Here is a 12,209-nt window from a genome sequence, read left to right on the forward strand (position 1 = left end):
TAATAAATTGTGTATAAGACTGTATATTGTAAAAAAAAGTTGAATTTCAAACGACCCCATTGCTGAATATCACAAAATCAATATATAAATGTCTCTATTCTGAATATGCTACTCATCAAATAACATATTGGAACAAGTCAAATTGTGATGAAACTACCACAAAAATAATATTCGCACGTATAAATAAATATATACGGAAAGCTGTATTGATAATAAAATTTATTATGATGCTATTTACTCGCATAAACATTATAAAGAATCATATAAATACAATTAACATAATAATTATACATATATTTGAACTGTTTTAAAAAAAATCACTAGCTGCTAGAAGTAGAAAAAAAGATAAAATGAATAAGAGATATCCAATAAAATTAAAGTTCATAAAGAAAATATCTTTGATACTAATTCATTAAATCACATAAGTTTAAAATCATTTTTTTCTGTTGATCTATATAGTTAACAGTTATAAACTTTCCATGATATATGCTTGCTCTTTAACAAATTATCCATCAGTTTTAATTCACATATTATAATTCATACTTCGTCCTTTTCCAGTTCACATTAAAAAGATTTGGATATCTTATTCAATCCACATATTAAGAATACTTCAAAAGTCAAATTTAATCCACATGGTAAAATCCATCTGTCCATCCTTTGCAAGTCCTATATAATCAGCAAATATGTTCCTCCATAGAACATGTAAAAATACACAAGTACTGATTTTGCAAAATATAATTCCGATTGTTTCTAAACTGATTGTAAATTCCTACACCATGTACATGGTCCAACAATTTCATACTTCCGTCAAAACATCAGACCTAAAAATAAATAACCATGAAATTAAAATACATGATATAAACAAAAAATATTTGTTTTTTCAGTGTATATATATAGTCTCAAAACATGTTAAAGAAGCAACAGTTAATTCTAATATATATGAACAAGTAAATAAAATTATGTGTCTAATTACATGCATGCATGCCTATGTTTGTTTGTGTTATGTTTTATTTACGTTCATGTACACTGTCAAGTTTGTGTTTATATTTTGTTTATTACATGTACTTATCTCACACATAATCATGTACTATTGTTTTTATAGTAATCATAAAATCAAACAACTAATGGAAAAATGTTGTAAATATGAAGTGAAACAAATTATCTTCTTTTTGCATTTATGTCAACAAAACATTTAAACTCAAAATTTAACAATGGGTGAATTCTACATATAATATCACTAAATTGTCAAGGTTTAGGCCAAAAAGGGAAAAGAGAAAGATTACAATTATGGACAAAACATCAAAAATGTAACATCCTTTTCATGCAAGAGTCACATTTTATAGAAAAAAAATAAAAAAACAATAAACAATGAGTTTGATGGTAAAATGTTTCATAGTTATGGTAACACACAATCAAGAGGGGTATCAATCTATGTGAAAAATAATTTAAAATGTAAGACAATAAATGAGATAAAAGATACAGAAGGCAGAATAATTTTGATAAACATAGAAATAAATGACAACATTTTTACTTTAATAAATGTCTATGCCCCAAATCAACACAAAAACAGAAACAAATTTTTCAAAAAGGTTCAAAACATAATTGAAAACAATCGCGTGGGTATTCTTATACTTGGAGGTGACATGAACGAAACCCTATCTATTAATGATAAAAAAAAAAAACTAATAATATCTCAAGAAACTACAAACCAGTGAATAGTTTAAAAAAATTAATAAAGAAAAATAATTTAACAGATATATGGAGAGAACTTCATCCAAATACAAGTCAATTCACATGGAGAAGGAAAAACGATACAAAAATAGCCAGTAGAATTGACTTCTTTTTAATAAGTCCTGATATAAGACCACATATTATGAAAGCAGATATTCGACCTGCAATGATCTCATATACTGATCACCAAGCCATTTCTTTACAGGTTAGACAAAATTCGGAAGAAAGAGGTAGGGGATTCTTTAAAATAAATAATAGTATACTTAAAGAGCAAACTTATATTGATCTCATAAATAAATTAATCGAAAACTATATAAAAAAAAAAAAACAAATACTCACCAAAAATTTGAAAACACTCTGGGATATGTTTAAATCAGAGGTAAGAACCGCAACTCTTACTTACTGCAAACAAAGGTCATCTAAAAAAAATGATATAAAAAATTTAGAAATAAAATTAAAAAAATTAAATGAAAAAACAAATGCAAGCTCAACTATGGAAAAAGAAATTAAAACAATTGAAAACAAACTTGAAACCCTCTATTTAAATAAAGTTAAAGGTGCACAAATAAGATCTAGAGTACAATGGTTAGAAGAAGGTGAGAAAAACACTAAATTTTTCCTGGGCCTTGAAAAATTAAGACAAATGAAAAAGAGTATTACAGCGCTTAAAGATAAAGATGGGAAAATAGTTACAGAACACTCAGAAATGCTAAACATAGAAAGATCATACTATGAAAATCTATATAAAAGCACTTCTCCGAATCTAAAAGATATCAAAAATTATATAAATGAAACCAACATTGATCACAAACTATCAGAAGTAGAAAGTAAATCCTTGGGGGCCCTTAACAGTAGAAGAATGCACTAAGGCAATATTTAAAATGAAATTAAATAAATCTCCAGGAATAGATGGGTTAAGTGTAGAATTTTATCGCACTTTTTGGAGTAATTTAAAAGAATTTACTTTGAAGTTTTTAATAAATGCTATGAAGAAGGAGAACTAACAACCATACAAAAAATAGGTATAATATTCTTAATTTACAAAAAAAAAAAAAAAAAGACCATTTGTCACTGGATAACTATAGACCAACTACACTATTAAATGTAGATACAAAACTTATTGCATATGCAACGTTTAAAACCAATACTGTTAAAAATAAATCATGGCGATCAAAATGGTTATATCAAAAATAGATATATTGGTTTTAAAATACGCCAAATTCAAGACATTATAGATTATGCTGAAACCTTTCACATTGATGGTGCATTACTTTTTATTGATTTTTCAAAAGCTTTTGATTCCTTAGAATGGGGATTTATGTATGAAGCCCTTACAAAATTTGGTCTCCCAAACTCGTTCATTAAATGGGTTAAAACATTATATAAAAATATTAAAGGCTGTATGCTAAATAACGGTTGGATTTCAGAAACCTATAATGTATCTCGTGGGATACGACAAGGGTGTCCATGCAGTTCTCTAATTTTCACGATAGCAGTAGAAATTCTGGCATGTAGAATAAGGCAAGATACTGGTATTAAGGGATTTCAAATCAAAATAGACTCTAAAACAAATAGTCTGAAAATCTCACAACTAGCAGATGATACTACTCTTTTTTTAAAAATTTAAGCAGGAAATAAGCTATGCTTTAAACTTGATTGAAATATTTGGAACACTTTCAGGTCTTAAACTTAACCGATCTAAAACAGAGGGCATATGGTTAGGCCAATTAAAAAGTTTCAAAGATAAATATGAAAATATAAACTGGAATAAAGAACCTATTAAAAATCATAAGGTATATTTTGGACTTAACAAAGATGAATGTGACAGATTTAATACAGAAAGTCTCAAGATGCAATCAATAGCTGGAACAGAAGAAATCTTACAATGATAGGCAGAATAACAGTAATTGAATCTCTTATCCTACCAGATTTAACTTTCTTGGCATCAGTTACAACTATATCCAAAATTTTTTTTAATGAATTCAAAAAACTGATTTACAACTTCATTTGGGGCAATAAAAAAGAAAAAGTTAAACGAATAACTTTATGTAAGGATTATTTGGAAGGAGGTCTAAAAATGATTAATATTGACAATTTCCTATCAGCTATACAATTACCTTGGGTCAAACGATTAACATCAACACACTTTGCAAACTGGAAAGTTACTCCCCTTTTCTTTTTTAATATATTTGGAGAAAACTTTTCTTTATTCAACATGAATCCAGATAGCATAAAAGCAATCCCAAACCTTAGTAAAACACTCCCCCTTTTTCACTTGGAAATAATTAAAAGTTGGTTTAAAATAAAAAAATATCTCAAACAAAAACAACAATACAACTTTTATTAATATAAGACAACAATACATTTGGGGCAATAAGCATATCAAATTTCAAAATAAATGCTTAATATTTTCAAATTGGATAACAAATTGGATACTTTTTATTAATGATATAATCGACAAAGAAGGAAATATTTCACAACAGATTGTATTAGATAAACTGACAATTAAATCAAACTGGATATCAGAACTATCGAGAATAAAAAATGCAATACCAAAAAAGTGGCACATGGAAATGAAATCAGATAAATCGTGCTATACTCAAGTTAAAACAGATAAACTATTCTTAAAAACACAAAACAACACAAAAATGATCTGCATTGAAAACCTTCCATCAAAAGAAATATATAAAAGCATTAATTCATGTAATATAGAGGAAGAAACACCAATTGGCTTTCTAAAATGGAAAACACAATTTAAATTAGAATCGTCAAGCTATTTGTATAAAATGCTTAACTTTATATTTTATAGCTTACAAGTTAACATATTAAAAATATTCATGCGGAAGCTACTTCACTATATCCTTCCTTGTAAACAGCTATTGAACATCTGGCAACTGAAAAGCGATGATCAATGCCATAGTTGCAACCAATTAGAAAACTATGAACACTTTTTCATCACATGCCAATACTTTCATTTTTTTTTGGAAAAAGGTCAAATTACTACTTGACAAAATAAAAATGGGGACACATATAATCACTTTCAAAAATCTAATACTTGGGTATAAGATATATGATAAAAACTACTATGACATCAATCTGTTTCTGACTGTATTAATGTTCTCTATTCATAAATCTACATATGCATCAGAGTATAAACAAAAAAAATGTTGATGTCTACAGAATTTTTAAATTAGAATTTCAACAATACTTTGATAGTATGAAAGTTCTTGATAAAAAATCAAGTAGTTTTTTGAGTGATGTTTATAAAAATATATAAATAGCCATGTTTATTGTAAATGTATTTATATTTAATATCATTACACATATCATGTAGGATGACTCATAGGAAATGTAAACAAGTTTCATGTGTGTGTATGTTTAAAATGTGACAAATGATCAATGTTTACCTGTACAAAAAGTCAGCATGCTTACTGACCTTGTACTATCTATTGACTAGAAATGCTTTGATATTTTAGAATAAATCATGATGCTTTCTATAAAATTATCATAAAACAACTGAAAAATTTTCCAAACTCACCATGAGGGACACTTAAATTAGATGAGACCCTTTTGTTCATCATCAATACACGTGGCATTCTGTAATCATCCGATCATCTCAACTTCACGGGAACTTGTTTTGATCAAGGTTGAAGGTCAACGATTAACTTAAAAACAATATCGGACAATAGATAGTGCAAATGTCGTAATTACGTAATATGAGGAAACAGTAAAGCACAAATTGTCAAAATCAATGTATTTATATATTATCATTGTATAACTAATCATATTTAATAGATAATAATCTTACTGTATAATATCCCTGGTTAAACAGTAACTAATTTACAGGGATACCCGAATGAATGTTGTGAGTCGAGTAAGTTGTAAACAGCAGAGAAATGTGAAATAAAAGATTTATTTTATTAAAAAACAAAAAACAAAAAAAAACAAAAAAACAAATAAAAAACAATTGGGCTTTCGCTGATTACTTAATTATGTCTGTGTACTTGTATGTCCACTGTACGCAGATGTTGAATGTTGTGTTGTGCTTTGTAGTCTCAATTTATTGTTTTGTTAAAGAGTGTCCTTCTTCAAAAAAATCTGTCTGTCACAATAATTCAGCTTAAAAGTATTCAAGAGGTTTTCTTTAAATAACAGTTATTACAAAACTAATGCAGCTTTGACTTATATTGCATTTAAGATAAAATTCTTTGGCAAAACCTTCTTAGATGATGCAAAAGTGAAAATGCCAATACTGTAAATCAAGTTGCATGAAAGTTTAAAAAAAAAACGTAATTGATCTAAATTGGACTTATTAATTATAATTAGTTTCAATTCAAAAATTTTCATTTTTTAAAATATGCATTATAGCAAACCGCAAAGACGCGTTTTTAGTTGTAGTCAAGTAATTCAACTGAAAGACAAAACCATAACTTGTAGAACAACTTTTGCTAGAGCTCACGATTAAAGTATCTTTGACAGTCATTTTTTAAGCAAATATATGGAATGTATCAAACGCTCAGAAGAGACTATCCAACCAGAGACGCAGCATTACAGTGCGTATAATGTTGAAACACTGATAATTGAATTGACACCAAATATGTGTGGTAGTTATAGTTTCTACTATACTATGAAAAAAACACCAATACCTCTTCGGCTGTAAAAAGCTGTAATAAAATTTGTACAATTGACGTCCAGTTGACTTAAAACGATAATTGGTCTTAATCTTGGAAAATGTTATGTAATTCACTAATTTGTAATTCAAACAGTCTGCATAACAATTTATGTAGGTAATAGTCTTATTTGTCTTACAGCAATCCGTATGTTAAATATAATGATATAGTTCATATTTTCTTTATGTCTTCAACTTACAAAGTTCACAATCCATTATGTGCATGTTGCTTATGGAATATTAATCTACTATCTGAAATTCTATGACTTCCAAATGTCTAAAAGTTGCACTTTGTAAATACAGATGTTTAATAAACCACGCCTCTTTTGGGGAGATACATATTATTCATAGATACTTTGATTTGTTGACATACTGGTTACCAGACCCATATACTATAGCGACGAAAAGTGAATTCTAAAGTAGACAAAACGTAAAGGTAGGGGTAGTAAAACTTTTAGTATAAGTTAAAACTCTAGCAAGTTAAAGGAATATAATAGCTGAAAGTAAGCCGCGCAACTCTGATGTTTTGACCTCTGATTAAAAAAGCAGTGCATATCAACTTTCCCTTATAGAACATAATTATTACTTTATAGTAAATTAAAGTGTCACAGTTTAAGCTGAAAAGTGAGTTATTATGGGTAATTGCATTGTCTTTATCTACAGAAATGCAACAGATGGAGAGGAATAACTTTATTGAGATGATTGCTTTATTTTGCAACAGGTTAATGTATGTATTCAACTCAGTGGTCTAGATACAGATACATAACAAGGGTTTATCATTATCTTTATTGAAACAATGCAAATTTAAAGTAAATAATACTTAATTTCATTTCTTAGAACATTATGACATAAAGATATAAAGTACAATGTTTGGCGTAATTTTCCTCGAAGCAATCTGTAAGCCTACAGAGAATTGGATTTCAATTCCTGTGAATGCTACCTTAAATAAAACAAAATAAGAGCTTTTTATCTACTATAGCTAATAACTTAAACTACTACCGTATACTACCGGAATAGTTCAGAGGCAAAACAGCTAATTTTGTCAACTGGATACATATTGGCATATCAATGCATCTTTATATAGGCTTCTTTGTGATACGTTCATTATAATGCCGGTAGACTATCATCAGCTCAGTAGTCAGTGCTGTTTGAACTGGTAGAATAAATAACAAAAATATTTAAATCATCCGTTTATAAATGTTTATACACCATATATTCAACTAGTTTGGTTCTTATGCATCCTTTATCTTCACATGTTCAGCCTTTACAGTTCACGATTAAGGTTATATTGTACTGCACCATTGAGAAAATTAAACATAACAAGAAAAATTGCAGTCATAACTGAATACTTATTATTATGTTTTTAAATCAGTTATTTTTTTAAACAATTTCTTTGTTAACATTTTGTAAGATCAATGACCTTCGGCCAATTATGTTAGTTGAGTGTGCAATATCAATGAATTAGTTGTAAAGTCTTCCAAATAAAGCATACTTTTTAACACATGTATTGCGTCTCAACAATTAATTGATGACTCAAACTGAAGTAAAAAATATTTTCAAGCCTATTAGAATCATAGGTTGACATATACAAAATTATAACAAAAACATTCAGTACAATTACGTTATCTGTTTGTCCTGAAATTCAAAATACGATATTTTTGTCTGATAGATTTGCAAAAACAAAACATTTCTATAATTTGATGTCTTTACAATTTTTTTTCCTATATACAAATTATTTAGAATTCTTGATCAGATCGATATACAGTGGTTAATTATAATTGCACTTTAAAATATTATCAAATGGTTTTTATGAAGTCGTAAAAAAGTTATTATAAGTACAGAATGGTGGTATGATTCTTAGAAAACAGTTATCCGCCATAGTCAAGAAGCCGAGGATGCAGACAAATGTAGGGCACTGTACTGTAAAAGAACAACGAACCGCACGTATCCAACCGACTTTTTTCTAGTTTTTTATGCTTTGTCGGTTCTCTTGCTATGACAACTGGGTACGAGAAATGTGATCTTTATTCAATTATCGCACTTCGGGAAAATTATCACGTTGTGATTGGTTAAATACGTCACGTGGTGACCCCCTATGAGACCGTAGGGGGTTCAGGACGCGTTAATAGTGACGTCATCTAACGGTTTTGTTGTGTGTTCATTGTTTATTTTCAAAAAACGTAGCAGAAAAAGTCCAACGTGCGATAAAATCGTTATACGGTTAACTACTGACCCCCTCCGGCCTCTCCCTATGGATTTTACTAACTCTCTATGGATCCGTAGGGATCAGTAGCGAAACATATAACTTATAATTGATAGGTTTAAAATTGAGAATGGAAATGGGAAATGTGCCAAAGAGACAATGTAGTTTGCCGTTTTTTATTTAAGTTTAACCTCTAACAAATTTGGGGCATGTTGAAAATATGCTGGACATTCTTATGTTTTGACCTTTGAATAAAATAGTAGTGCTATCAACTTTCCATTCTAGGATATAATTTTTCACGAGACTTCACAGTAAACATGGTAAAAGTGTCGCAGTTTTAGCCTTACTGTGAGTTCCTATGAAATATTTTCCTACATATTTCAAATTAAAGGGAATATTGTTGTGCAACCTGATGTGACGTACCTTTGTATTTCACCAAAAAAGGTATACTGTGTTGCCAATGTTGCACAAGATCAACTAATCTCAAACAGGATAAAGTTTTTACAGACTTGTCAGACATAAATACTCGGATGGTAAATGACCTTCACATCTCATGTCCTTCTTGCATTTGTATTGTTGATACGTTTACTTGATGTTGTAAATTGTTTCCTACTACGGAAAGTAATCTCCATTGTAGATCATTACTAGTATAAATAGGTAACTTATATTTACATGTTTTATGATTAATGTATTAACTATATCAACTCCTGGTGGTATATAGTACAAGACACCTTGTAGTTTCTCTTCAGTGATTATGGTAATGTTAGCATTGAAATCTCTGAACTCTCATATGCAAACATTTTTGATTAAGTGATGTCCAAGTTCAGTTTTCGTCCTTCTGACACTTCTAATAAAAATAGAAAAGGCTATCGAGCAGATATTTACTAAGTGTTGAAACAGGCAGAATTTTCGTATCAGTTGATACGATGTCTTCTTAAATTGCAAAATCTATCATTAGCCAATCAATTGTTCAAAGTAACTTATGTTAATGTTAGGACTATAAGTAAACAAGATAAAGTATCAAAGATGTTTGTCATTTAAGAATTTGCGTATTTATATACGCAACGATGGTTACATATTCTGAAAAATCCCAGAAATAGAAAAATATAATGTTTGTTTTTTTTTTAACAATATGGGTTTTATTATTTATATATGTTTAAGCATATTCTCTAAAGATTGTTTTTCTGGTACAATATTCAGTTAGGATGTTTATTCTGCTTAACAATGTTAGTTTTGCAAGGTTTCTTCGAATGCATCATGTTCATTCTGCGTTTTTGTATTCTTCTTATGTGCTACATCCACAGGCCATTTTGTATCTTTTTTGTTGATAAAGTAGTTCGCATTCACTCATTGTGTCTGGTTTTTTTTGGGTTGAATATTTTTTTGGTTTGAGCTTTTTATTTTGCCATTTGATTTGATAAGAACTCTCAGTTTAGAATTTTCCTTTGATTTCCGTATTTTTCACATTATAAATCAAATAAAGCATTCTTTTTAACACGTAATATAATTAAAGAACAAATTACCTCAGCCATATTCATGATATTTGGCACAACGTTTTGGGATTTGGGTCCTCGATGCTCTTCAACGCATCTGACGTATTACATTATAATCCTGCTACCTTGATATCTATTATGACTAAAACTGACGTAATGATAATTTTAAAATGATTCATGTTATCAACAACATTGGCAAACTAACAAAACCTTAAGATCTTTTGCGCTATCTATGTCCTAAAAAAGACTTTATAAACTTTTTTTCTAATGGATTCTAGCAATTTATGGCTTTAATAAGATTGAGTTATTTTGTTATATATACCTTAAAAAGATCGTTATCAATGAATATAGAGGGGTTTACCCGTCCGGCACATATGAGAAAACTCCACATTGTGTTGACATTCATTTTTTTCAGTCCCTTTATTTAAATGTTGTGCTTGTTGAATGATTTTTGGTCGAGTTTTTCTTTGCTATGGTTTTGTCGATCTGTCTTTGACATTTGCGATTGAATATCTATTTCGTGTCTCTCGTTGTTTTCTTTTTATTAGTATTATCTATCAAAAATGGACATCAGTTTAGGTGATATTTTGCAAGTAAACACACATATATTATTATCACGAATTCTCTAAACTGAAACAGAGTACACAAACTGTTTATACTAAATACAATTTCAAAAAGAATTGTTAACAATCATATAACGGGAGTTGAAAAATGATGGATATTAAAATGTTGCAACTCGGTTATTGGTCACATATATGGAAACTGCAACAATGGCAACAGAAACCCCAAAAATAAAAATTAAAGTTATGTTTGTTATCAAAGGCATCATGTCGACTGTGACATTGGTGTAAACAATCTCGTGTAATTCTTTTGCTTTTAACCGACATTGACTCTTAATCAATCAGATAGTGTCTCATTGAATCAAGAATAGATTACTTTCTTCTCTTATGTTGTCAGTCTTAAAAAAAGGGTAACCCATCACATCTCTATTGTCGCGGAAAACTTATTTTCTTGACGGAGATTTTAGGCTGCATTTCTTATATCAAATCTATTGTTCTCTACATAAGACAATAGGATAAAGGTGTGTTTAACGACATTGTCCTCGTGTGTCTTCCTCATATTTGTATATATGGTGCGATTAGTTTTTGTGTGGCTTCTCCATTACCGGGGAGTAAATTTCCTTCTTTACAATAAATGGTATCAATTCTTCCTTCTAAACCATAACTGATGTAGTTTAGCAAAGTATATTGACATATTTCATGATTTAAACATAAAAGATATCTATTCTCAACGTTATAGAGTACTATTAAGGAAAACGTATAGTCTCTCATCAGAGGTTGTAGAAACAAAAATCTTTATATCAGACACTATTAGAAGTATATACCACGATAAATCATTAATCATTTAACGCTATGTTAGCATTTAAACTTATCACTTTAGGCTATGGAACAAATCGTTTAAATTGTTTGCCAGATATTTCTTGCATGATTTAAAAATTAACTGTCTCGAATATATCAGCATTTTCTCGATTAATTATTGAACCTATTAGTAAGATTTAGCAAGATAACAATGAGTGATAACACATACTAGGTCTGACTTAGATAAGGTACATTCTCGCTTAATTACAATCTATAAAAGGAAGATACGTGAAGAGTAATCAGTGGAATCTCACTCCTTTTTAAATCTTAATAAAAGGGTGTTTAATGAACTTGAAATCGCATGATTACAACCTTGTTTTGGTAGACCACGTTTTTTTTTTATACCGGACATTTCCTTGTCGGTTGTTGTAAATAAGCAAGGTACATGTATATTAACATATTGCATGATCTGAACTTAGTAATATTTTAATTCGGATCACTGTCCAGTCGGTTTGGTCTCTTTTTCAAAAACTGATTTCAGGTGCTCCAGAAGAGTAAGCGGTTGCAAAACATTGTATTGAGATATTATATGAGCCGAGTAAAAATAAGCAAAAAACAAAGGATCCAAACATGTGATTCAAAACATTCTTCAGGTTTCAAAGTAATTACACCGCATAAAACAAGTTATACTATGCTTCTTTTCAACTTTGTACTTGTTTGGCTTTATAACTATTTTGATCTGAGGGTCACCGATG

The 12,209-nt window shown here is 29.3% G+C and overlaps 1 long non-coding RNA gene across 1 annotated transcript; it reads right to left on the reverse strand.

Moving 5' to 3' along the window:
* Window positions 1-506: 506 nt before the first annotated feature.
* On the reverse strand, window positions 507-5,374 carry LOC143059591 (uncharacterized). Its single transcript, XR_012973529.1, has 3 exons — window positions 5,270-5,374; window positions 2,071-2,150; window positions 507-821 (listed from the first exon to the last, which is right to left on the reverse strand). It is a non-coding gene; the product is annotated as an uncharacterized LOC143059591 (long non-coding RNA).
* Between the last annotated feature and the right edge of the window lie 6,835 nt (window positions 5,375-12,209).

This window comes from Mytilus galloprovincialis, chromosome 14 (assembly GCF_965363235.1).
Source record: "Mytilus galloprovincialis chromosome 14, xbMytGall1.hap1.1, whole genome shotgun sequence".
NCBI lineage: Eukaryota > Metazoa > Mollusca > Bivalvia > Mytilida > Mytilidae > Mytilus > Mytilus galloprovincialis.